Below are 12,052 nucleotides of genomic sequence, written 5' to 3' on the forward strand. Positions count from 1 at the left end.
TTTCTTCTTTAGTCACCTTTTAATCTCACCCATATAAGTAGATGTCTCCGGTTTACTATTCTATCCGCACCGGATTGAAGATTGCTCCTAGTCAGATTATAGAAATAAACATCGTATTCCAATACATCCTGGATGAGAGAATTTACTACACGTTACATTTTATGTGCACAGAACAGGACTTTTCTAAAGAACACATCAACATTCAATAAACAAAATGTTATTATTTGGCAGGGAAAAAATGACTTTTGCTTGAAATGGAAATTGTCGCTTCTGCCTAAAGCACAAGAAAGCGTCCCTTGAGGATTATATGCAGATAGATTAGTTTTTTACCAATCCAGGACCTTCCAATGAAGTCATGTCTTGCAAACATGTCAAAAAATTAGATTCAATGCACCTTGCATTAACATCAAGACACTGACGCTCTAATAGTTTTACTCGTTTAAACCCTTTTAAGGCATATTGCTGATATCAAAGAAGGCCACGCCACCTTTGCAAAAACTTACTTCCTCCAAGAGCACTTTAGAACGGGTGCTTTTAGCTTCCACAAGGTTGCCAAAACCTTTCTTTTCGGTGATAGATTTTACTCCCAAGTATCTTTTGGACACAAGGAACATGACGGCAAAGGTGCCAAAAGGTCTCCAAAAATGCCAGCATTTCATTACATGTGAAAATCAGTCAATCAAAAGATTTTCCAGAGAAGCTAAATTATTTACCATTTAACCAGGCATGGCAAGGGTTTGCATTTGGCGTATTGCTTAAGGTTCTTCTTGATTTTTCACTCAGGTGGTAGAACATCATGCTTGGTGGCTTTCTTTTCTTGACCTAAAGCAGCCTATCAATGCAGTGCTGTGATATATTTATTCCAGAAGATGTATGAAGAATCTTGCGAAGTGTGGAGTTTGTGAGCTCCCAAACATAGCTCAATGTTTAACCCGGCGCCAAAGAGGATAATGCCTTTTTGCAAGAGCTTCCTTTTCTTGCATAATCTTCAGGCAACCTTCTCCTTATGTCAACCGATCCGTGTCAAAATAAGTTAAGCTTTTCACTTGGTCTGGCATTTAGGATTCCTGTTTTTTCAGACATAGAGGTGAAAACAAATCATTTTAGGAAACCTTTCAAAATGCCAAGAACTTTTGGTTGTCTTGTGTTACCCACTCTAGAGAAAAAGTGACAGAGCTTCCCATATGGTCTAGCGGTTAGGATTCCTGGTTTTCACATAGGCGGCCCGGGTTCGACTCCCGGTATGGGAATTGTCCTTAGCTTTTCTTCTTTAGTCACCTTTTGTTCTCACCCATATAAGTAGATGTCTCCGGTTTACTATTCTATCCGCACTGGATTGAAGATTGCTCCTAGTCAGATTATAGAAATAAACATCGTATTCCAATACATCCTGGATGAGAGAATTTACTACACGTTACATTTTATGTGCACAGAACAGGACTTTTCTAAAGAACACATCAACATTCAATAAACAAAATGTTATTATTTGGCAGGGAAAAAATGACTTTTGCTTGAAATGGAAATTGTCGCTTCTGCCTAAAGCACAAGAAAGCGTCCCTTGAGGATTATATGCAGATAGATTAGTTTTTTTACCAATCCAGGACCTTCCAATGAAGTCATGTCTTGCAAACATGTCAAAAAATTAGATTCAATGCACCTTGCATTAACATCAAGACACTGACGCTCTAATAGTTTTACTCGTTTAAACCCTTTTAAGGCATATTGCTGATATCAAAGAAGGCCACGCCACCTTTGCAAAAACTTACTTCCTCCAAGAGCACTTTAGAACGGGTACTTTTAGCTTCCGCAAGGTTGCCAAAACCTTTCTTTTCGGTGACAGATTTTACTCCCAAGTATCTTTTGGACACAAGGAGCATGACGGCAAAGGTGCCAAAAGGTCTCCAAAAATGCCAGCATTTCATTATATGGGAAAATCAGTCAATCAAAAGATTCTCCAGAGAAGCTAAACGATTTACCATTTAACGAGGCATGGCAAGGGTTTGCATTTGGCGTATTGCTTAAGGTTCTTCTTGATTTTTCACTCAGGTGGTAGAACATAATGCTTGGTGGCTTTCTTTTCTTGACCTAAAGCAGCCTATCAATGCAGTGCTGTGATATATTTATTCCAGAAGATGTATGAAGAATCTTGCGAAGTGTGGAGTTTGTGAGCTCCCAAACATAGCTCAATGTTTAACCCCGCTCCAAAGAGGATAATGCCTTTTTGCAAGAGCTTCCTTTTCTTGCATAATCTTCAGGCAACCTTCTCCTTATGTCAACCGATCCGTGTCAAAATAAGTTAAGCTTTTCACTTGGTCTGGCATTTAGGATTCCTGTTTTTTCAGACATAGAGGTGAAAACAAATCATTTTAGGAAACCTTTCAAAATGCCAAGAACTTTTGGTTGTCTTGTGTTACCCACTCTAGAGAAATGGTGACAGAGCTTCCCATATGGTCTAGCGATTAGGATTCCTGGTTTTCACCCAGGTGGCCCAGGTTCGACTCCCGGTATGGGAATTGTCCGTAGCTTTTCTTCTTTAGTCACCTTTTAATCTCACCCATATAAGTAGATGTCTCCGGTTTACTATTCAATCCGCACCGGATTGAAGATTGCTCCTAGTCAGATTATAGAAATAAACATCGTATTCCAATACATCCTGGATGAGAGAATTTACTACACGTTACATTTTATGTGCACAGAACAGGACTTTTCTTAAGAACACATCAACATTCAATAAACAAAATGTTATTATTTGGCAGGGAAAAAATGACTTTTGCTTGAAATGGAAATTGTCGCTTCTGCCTAAAGCGCAAGAAAGCGTCCCTTGAGGATTATATGCAGATAGATTAGTTTTTTACCAATCCAGGACCTTCCAATGAAGTCATGTCTTGCAAAAATGTCAAAAAATTAGATTCAATGCACCTTGCATTAACATCAAGACACTGACGCTCTAATAGTTTTACTCGTTTAAACCCTTTTAAGGCATATTGCTGATATCAAAGAAGGCCACGCCACCTTTGCAAAAACTTACTTCCTCCAAGAGCACTTTAGAACGGGTACTTTTAGCTTCCGCAAGGTTGCCAAAACCTTTCTTTTCGGTGACAGATTTTACTCCCAAGTATCTTTTGGACACAAGGAACATGACGGCAAAGGTGCCAAAAGGTCTCCAAAAATGCCAGCATTTCATTATATGTGAAAATCAGTCAATCAAAAGATTTTCCAGAGAAGCTAAACGATTTACCATTTAACCAGGCATGGCAAGGGTTTGCATTTGGCGTATTGCTTAAGGTTCTTCTTGATTTTTCACTCAGGTGGTAGAACATCATGCTTGGTGGCTTTCTTTTCTTGACCTAAAGCAGCCTATCAATGCAGTGCTGTGATATATTTATTCCAGAAGATGTATGAAGAATCTTGCGAAGTGTGGAGTTTGTGAGCTCCCAAAGATAGCTCAATGTTTAACCCCGCTCCAAAGAGGATAATGCCTTTTTGCAAGAGCTTCCTTTTCTTGCATAATCTTCAGGCAACCTTCTCCTTATGTCAACCGATCCGTGTCAAAATAAGTTAAGCTTTTCACTTGGTCTGGCATTTAGGATTCCTGTTTTTTCAGACATAGAGGTGAAAACAAATCATTTTAGGAAACCTTTCAAAATGCCAAGAAATTTTGGTTGTCTTGTGTTACCCACTCTAGAGGAAAGGTGACAGAGCTTCCCATATGGTCTAGCGGTTAGGATTCCTGGTTTTCACCCAGGCGGCCCGGGTTCGACTCCTGGTATGGGAATTGTCCTTAGCTTTTCTTCTTTAGTCACCTTTTAATCTCACCCATATAAGTAGATGTCTCCGGTTTACTATTCTATCCGCACCGGATTGAAGATTGCTCCTAGTCAGATTATAGAAATAAACATCGTATTCCAATACATCCTGGATGAGAGAATTTACTACACGTTACATTTTATGTGCACAGAACAGGACTTTTCTAAAGAACACATCAACATTCAATAAAATTTTTTTATTATTTGGCAGGGAAAAAATGACTTTTGCTTGAAATGGAAATTGTCGCTTCTGCCTAAAGCACAAGAAAGCGTCCCTTGAGGATTATATGCAGATAGATTAGTTTTTTTACCAATCCAGGACCTTCCAATGAAGTCATGTCTTGCAAACATGTCAAAAAATTAGATTCAATGCACCTTGCATTAACATCAAGACACTGACGCTCTAATAGTTTTACTCGTTTAAACCCTTTTAAGGCATATTGCTGATATCAAAGAAGGCCACGCCACCTTTGCAAAAACTTACTTCCTCCAAGAGCACTTTAGAACGGGTGCTTTTAGCTTCCACAAGGTTGCCAAAACCTTTCTTTTCGGTGATAGATTTTACTCCCAAGTATCTTTTGGACACAAGGAACATGACGGCAAAGGTGCCAAAAGGTCTCCAAAAATGCCAGCATTTCATTATATGGGAAAATCAGTCAATCAAAAGATTTTCCAGAGAAGCTAAACGATTTACCATTTAACCAGGCATGGCAAGGGTTTGCATTTGGCGTATTGCTTAAGGTTCTTCTTGATTTTTCACTCAGGTGGTAGAACATCATGCTTGGTGGCTTTCTTTTCTTGACCTAAAGCAGCCTATCAATGCAGTGCTGTGATATATTTATTCCAGAAGATGTATGAAGAATCTTGCGAAGTGTGGAGTTTGTGAGCTCCCAAACATAGCTCAATGTTTAACCCCGCTCCAAAGAGGATAATGCCTTTTTGCAAGAGCTTACTTTTCTTGCATAATCTTCAGGCAACCTTCTCCTTATGTCAACCGATCCGTGTCAAAATAAGTTAAGCTTTTCACTTGGTCTGGCATTTAGGATTCCTGTTTTTTCAGACATAGAGGTGAAAACAAATCATTTTAGGAAACCTTTCAAAATGCCAAGAACTTTTGGTTGTCTTGTTTTACCCACTCTAGAGAAATGGTGACAGAGCTTCCCATATGGTCTAGCGAACTTACTTCCTCCAAGAGCACTTTAGAACGGGTACTTTTAGCTTCTGCAAGGTTGCCAAAACCTTTCTTTTCGGTGACAGATTTTACTCCCAAGTATCTTTTGGACACAAGGAACATGACGGCAAAGGTGCCAAAAGGTCTCCAAAAATGCCAGCATTTCATTATATGTGAAAATCAGTCAATCAAAAGATTTTCCAGAGAAGCTAAACGATTTACCATTTAACCAGGCATGGCAAGGGTTTGCATTTGGCGTATTGCTTAAGGTTCTTCTTGATTTTTCACTCAGGTGGTAGAACATCATGCTTGGTGGCTTTCTTTTCTTGACCTAAAGCAACCTTCTCCTTATGTCAACCGATCCGTGTCCAAATAAGTTAAGCTTTTCACTTGGTCTGGCATTTAGGATTCCTTTTTTTTCAGACATAGAGGTGAAAACAAATCATTTTAGGAAACCTTTCAAAATGCCAAGAACTTTTGGTTGTCTTGTGTTACCCACTCTAGAGAAATGGTGACAGAGCTTCCCATATGGTCTAGCGATTAGGATTCCTGGTTTTCACCCAGGCGGCCTGGGTTCGACTCCCGGTATGGGAATTGTCCTTAGCTTTTCTTCTTTAGTCACCTTTTAATCTCACCCATATAAGTAGATGTCTCCGGTTTACTATTCTATCCGCACCGGATTGAAGATTGCTCCTAGTCAGATTATAGAAATAAACATCGTATTCCAATACATCCTGGATGAGAGAATTTACTACACGTTACATTTTATGTGCACAGAACAGGACTTTTTTTAAGAACACATCAACATTCAATAAACAAAATGTTATTATTTGGCAGGGAAAAAATGACTTTTGCTTGAAATGGAAATTGTCGCTTCTGCCTAAAGCACAAGAAAGCGTCCCTTGAGGATTATATGCAGATAGATTAGTTTTTTACCAATCCAGGACCTTCCAATGAAGTCATGTCTTGCAAACATGTCAAAAAAGTTAGATTCAATGCACCTTGCATTAACATCAAGACACTGACGCTCTAATAGTTTTACTTGTTTAGACCCTTTTAAGGCATATTGCTGATATCAAAGAAGGCCACGCCACCTTTGCAAAAACTTACTTCCTCCAAGAGCACTTTAGAACGGGTACTTTTAGCTTCCGCAAGGTTGCCAAAACCTTTCTTTTCGGTGATAGATTTTACTCCCAAGTATCTTTTGGACACAAGGAACATGACGGCAAAGGTGCCAAAAGGTCTCCAAAAATGCCAGCATTTCATTATATGGGAAAATCAGTCAATCAAAACATTCTCCAGAGAAGCTAAACGATTTACCATTTAACCAGGCATGGCAAGGGTTTGCATTTGGCGTATTGCTTAAGGTTCTTCTTGATTTTTCACTCAGGTGGTAGAACATCATGCTTGGTGGCTTTCTTTTCTTGACCTAAAGCAGCCTATCAATGCAGTGCTGTGATATATTTATTCCAGAAGATGTATGAAGAATCTTGCGAAGTGTGGAGTTTGTGAGCTCCCAAACATAGCTCAATGTTTAACCCCGCTCCAAAGAGGATAATGCCTTTTTGCGAGAGCTTCCTTTTCTTGCATAATCTTCAGGCAACCTTCTCCTTATGTCAACCGATCCGTGTCAAAATAAGTTAAGCTTTTCACTTGGTCTGGCATTTAGGATTCCTGTTTTTTCAGACATAGAGGTGAAAACAAATCATTTTAGGAAACCTTTCAAAATGCCAAGAACTTTTGGTTGTCTTGTGTTACCCACTCTAGAGAAATGGTGACAGAGCTTCCCATATGGTCTAGCGATTAGGATTCCTGGTTTTCACCCAGGTGGCCCAGGTTCGACTCCCGGTATGGGAATTGTCCGTAGCTTTTCTTCTTTAGTCACCTTTTAATCTCACCCATATAAGTAGATGTCTCCGGTTTACTATTCAATCCGCACCGGATTGAAGATTGCTCCTAGTCAGATTATAGAAATAAACATCGTATTCCAATACATCCTGGATGAGAGAATTTACTACACCTTACATTTTATGTGCACAGAACAGGACTTTTCTTAAGAACACATCAACATTCAATAAACAAAATGTTATTATTTGGCAGGGAAAAAATGACTTTTGCTTGAAATGGAAATTGTCGCTTCTGCCTAAAGCGCAAGAAAGCGTCCCTTGAGGATTATATGCAGATAGATTAGTTTTTTACCAATCCAGGACCTTCCAATGAAGTCATGTCTTGCAAAAATGTCAAAAAATTAGATTCAATGCACCTTGCATTAACATCAAGACACTGACGCTCTAATAGTTTTACTCGTTTAAACCCTTTTAAGGCATATTGCTGATATCAAAGAAGGCCACGCCACCTTTGCAAAAACTTACTTCCTCCAAGAGCACTTTAGAACGGGTACTTTTAGCTTCCGCAAGGTTGCCAAAACCTTTCTTTTCGGTGACAGATTTTACTCCCAAGTATCTTTTGGACACAAGGAACATGACGGCAAAGGTGCCAAAAGGTCTCCAAAAATGCCAGCATTTCATTATATGTGAAAATCAGTCAATCAAAAGATTTTCCAGAGAAGCTAAACGATTTACCATTTAACCAGGCATGGCAAGGGTTTGCATTTGGCGTATTGCTTAAGGTTCTTCTTGATTTTTCACTCAGGTGGTAGAACATCATGCTTGGTGGCTTTCTTTTCTTGACCTAAAGCAGCCTATCAATGCAGTGCTGTGATATATTTATTCCAGAAGATGTATGAAGAATCTTGCGAAGTGTGGAGTTTGTGAGCTCCCAAAGATAGCTCAATGTTTAACCCCGCTCCAAAGAGGATAATGCCTTTTTGCAAGAGCTTCCTTTTCTTGCATAATCTTCAGGCAACCTTCTCCTTATGTCAACCGATCCGTGTCAAAATAAGTTAAGCTTTTCACTTGGTCTGGCATTTAGGATTCCTGTTTTTTCAGACATAGAGGTGAAAACAAATCATTTTAGGAAACCTTTCAAAATGCCAAGAACTTTTGGTTGTCTTGTGTTACCCACTCTAGAGGAAAGGTGACAGAGCTTCCCATATGGTCTAGCGGTTAGGATTCCTGGTTTTCACCCAGGCGGCCCGGGTTCGACTCCCGGTATGGGAATTGTCCTTAGCTTTTCTTCTTTAGTCACCTTTTAATCTCACCCATATAAGTAGATGTCTCCGGTTTACTATTCTATCCGCACCGGATTGAAGATTGCTCCTAGTCAGATTATAGAAATAAACATCGTATTCCAATACATCCTGGATGAGAGAATTTACTACACGTTACATTTTATGTGCACAGAACAGGACTTTTCTAAAGAACACATCAACATTCAATAAAATTTTTTTATTATTTGGCAGGGAAAAAATGACTTTTGCTTGAAATGGAAATTGTCGCTTCTGCCTAAAGCACAAGAAAGCGTCCCTTGAGGATTATATGCAGATAGATTAGTTTTTTTACCAATCCAGGACCTTCCAATGAAGTCATGTCTTGCAAACATGTCAAAAAATTAGATTCAATGCACCTTGCATTAACATCAAGACACTGACGCTCTAATAGTTTTACTCGTTTAAACCCTTTTAAGGCATATTGCTGATATCAAAGAAGGCCACGCCACCTTTGCAAAAACTTACTTCCTCCAAGAGCACTTTAGAACGGGTGCTTTTAGCTTCCACAAGGTTGCCAAAACCTTTCTTTTCGGTGATAGATTTTACTCCCAAGTATCTTTTGGACACAAGGAACATGACGGCAAAGGTGCCAAAAGGTCTCCAAAAATGCCAGCATTTCATTATATGGGAAAATCAGTCAATCAAAAGATTTTCCAGAGAAGCTAAACGATTTACCATTTAACCAGGCATGGCAAGGGTTTGCATTTGGCGTATTGCTTAAGGTTCTTCTTGATTTTTCACTCAGGTGGTAGAACATCATGCTTGGTGGCTTTCTTTTCTTGACCTAAAGCAGCCTATCAATGCAGTGCTGTGATATATTTATTCCAGAAGATGTATGAAGAATCTTGCGAAGTGTGGAGTTTGTGAGCTCCCAAACATAGCTCAATGTTTAACCCCGCTCCAAAGAGGATAATGCCTTTTTGCAAGAGCTTACTTTTCTTGCATAATCTTCAGGCAACCTTCTCCTTATGTCAACCGATCCGTGTCAAAATAAGTTAAGCTTTTCACTTGGTCTGGCATTTAGGATTCCTGTTTTTTCAGACATAGAGGTGAAAACAAATCATTTTAGGAAACCTTTCAAAATGCCAAGAACTTTTGGTTGTCTTGTTTTACCCACTCTAGAGAAATGGTGACAGAGCTTCCCATATGGTCTAGCGAACTTACTTCCTCCAAGAGCACTTTAGAACGGGTACTTTTAGCTTCTGCAAGGTTGCCAAAACCTTTCTTTTCGGTGACAGATTTTACTCCCAAGTATCTTTTGGACACAAGGAACATGACGGCAAAGGTGCCAAAAGGTCTCCAAAAATGCCAGCATTTCATTATATGTGAAAATCAGTCAATCAAAAGATTTTCCAGAGAAGCTAAACGATTTACCATTTAACCAGGCATGGCAAGGGTTTGCATTTGGCGTATTGCTTAAGGTTCTTCTTGATTTTTCACTCAGGTGGTAGAACATCATGCTTGGTGGCTTTCTTTTCTTGACCTAAAGCAACCTTCTCCTTATGTCAACCGATCCGTGTCCAAATAAGTTAAGCTTTTCACTTGGTCTGGCATTTAGGATTCCTGTTTTTTCAGACATAGAGGTGAAAACAAATCATTTTAGGAAACCTTTCAAAATGCCAAGAACTTTTGGTTGTCTTGTGTTACCCACTCTAGAGAAATGGTGACAGAGCTTCCCATATGGTCTAGCGATTAGGATTCCTGGTTTTCACCCAGGCGGCCTGGGTTCGACTCCCGGTATGGGAATTGTCCTTAGCTTTTCTTCTTTAGTCACCTTTTAATCTCACCCATATAAGTAGATGTCTCCGGTTTACTATTCTATCCGCACCGGATTGAAGATTGCTCCTAGTCAGATTATAGAAATAAACATCGTATTCCAATACATCCTGGATGAGAGAATTTACTACACGTTACATTTTATGTGCACAGAACAGGACTTTTTTTAAGAACACATCAACATTCAATAAACAAAATGTTATTATTTGGCAGGGAAAAAATGACTTTTGCTTGAAATGGAAATTGTCGCTTCTGCCTAAAGCACAAGAAAGCGTCCCTTGAGGATTATATGCAGATAGATTAGTTTTTTACCAATCCAGGACCTTCCAATGAAGTCATGTCTTGCAAACATGTCAAAAAAGTTAGATTCAATGCACCTTGCATTAACATCAAGACACTGACGCTCTAATAGTTTTACTTGTTTAGACCCTTTTAAGGCATATTGCTGATATCAAAGAAGGCCACGCCACCTTTGCAAAAACTTACTTCCTCCAAGAGCACTTTAGAACGGGTACTTTTAGCTTCCGCAAGGTTGCCAAAACCTTTCTTTTCGGTGATAGATTTTACTCCCAAGTATCTTTTGGACACAAGGAACATGACGGCAAAGGTGCCAAAAGGTCTCCAAAAATGCCAGCATTTCATTATATGGGAAAATCAGTCAATCAAAACATTCTCCAGAGAAGCTAAACGATTTACCATTTAACCAGGCATGGCAAGGGTTTGCATTTGGCGTATTGCTTAAGGTTCTTCTTGATTTTTCACTCAGGTGGTAGAACATCATGCTTGGTGGCTTTCTTTTCTTGACCTAAAGCAGCCTATCAATGCAGTGCTGTGATATATTTATTCCAGAAGATGTATGAAGAATCTTGCGAAGTGTGGAGTTTGTGAGCTCCCAAACATAGCTCAATGTTTAACCCCGCTCCAAAGAGGATAATGCCTTTTTGCGAGAGCTTCCTTTTCTTGCATAATCTTCAGGCAACCTTCTCCTTATGTCAACCGATCCGTGTCAAAATAAGTTAAGCTTTTCACTTGGTCTGGCATTTAGGATTCCTGTTTTTTCAGACATAGAGGTGAAAACAAATCATTTTAGGAAACCTTTCAAAATGCCAAGAACTTTTGGTTGTCTTGTGTTACCCACTCTAGAGAAATGGTGACAGAGCTTCCCATATGGTCTAGCGATTAGGATTCCTGGTTTTCACCCAGGTGGCCCGGGTTCGACTCCCGGTATGGGAATTGTCCTTAGCTTTTCTTCTTTAGTCACCTTTTAATCTAACCCATATAAGTAGATGTCTCCGGTTTACTATTCAATCCGCACCGGATTGAAGATTGCTCCTAGTCAGATTATAGAAATAAACATCGTATTCCAATACATCCTGGATGAGAGAATTTACTACACGTTACATTTTATGTGCACAGAACAGGACTTTTCTTAAGAACACATCAACATTCAATAAACAAAATGTTATTATTTGGCAGGGAAAAAATGACTTTTGCTTGAAATGGAAATTGTCGCTTCTGCCTAAAGCACAAGAAAGCGTCCCTTGAGGATTATATGCAGATAGATTAGTTTTTTACCAATCCAGGACCTTCCAATGAAGTCATGTCTTGCAAAAATGTCAAAAAATTAGATTCAATGCACCTTGCATTAACATCAAGACACTGACGCTCTAATAGTTTTACTCGTTTAAACCCTTTTAAGGCATATTGCTGATATCAAAGAAGGCCACGCCACCTTTGCAAAAACTTACTTCCTCCAAGAGCACTTTAGAACGGGTACTTTTAGCTTCCGCAAGGTTGCCAAAACCTTTCTTTTCTGTGACAGATTTTACTCCCAAGTATCTTTTGGACACAAGGAACATGACGGCAAAGGTGCCAAAAGGTCTCCAAAAATGCCAGCATTTCATTATATGTGAAAATCAGTCAATCAAAAGATTTTCCAGAGAAGCTAAACGATTTACCATTTAACCAGGCATGGCAAGGGTTTGCATTTGGCGTATTGCTTAAGGTTCTTCTTGATTTTTCACTCAGGTGGTAGAACATCATGCTTGGTGGCTTTCTTTTCTTGACCTAAAGCAGCCTATCAATGCAGTGCTGTGATATATTTATTCCAGAAGATGTATGAAGAATCTT

General features: G+C 39.3%; 1 non-coding gene across 1 annotated transcript; it reads left to right on the plus strand.

Annotated features, from left to right (window-relative positions):
* The first annotated feature begins 8,024 nt into the window (after window positions 1–8,024).
* TRNAE-UUC (transfer RNA glutamic acid (anticodon UUC)) lies at window positions 8,025–8,096 on the plus strand. Its single transcript has one exon. It is a non-coding gene; the product is annotated as a tRNA-Glu (tRNA).
* Window positions 8,097–12,052: the final 3,956 nt, after the last annotated feature.

The sequence above is a fragment of the Pelobates fuscus genome, chromosome 3 (assembly GCF_036172605.1).
Source record: "Pelobates fuscus isolate aPelFus1 chromosome 3, aPelFus1.pri, whole genome shotgun sequence".
Taxonomy (NCBI): domain Eukaryota; kingdom Metazoa; phylum Chordata; class Amphibia; order Anura; family Pelobatidae; genus Pelobates; species Pelobates fuscus.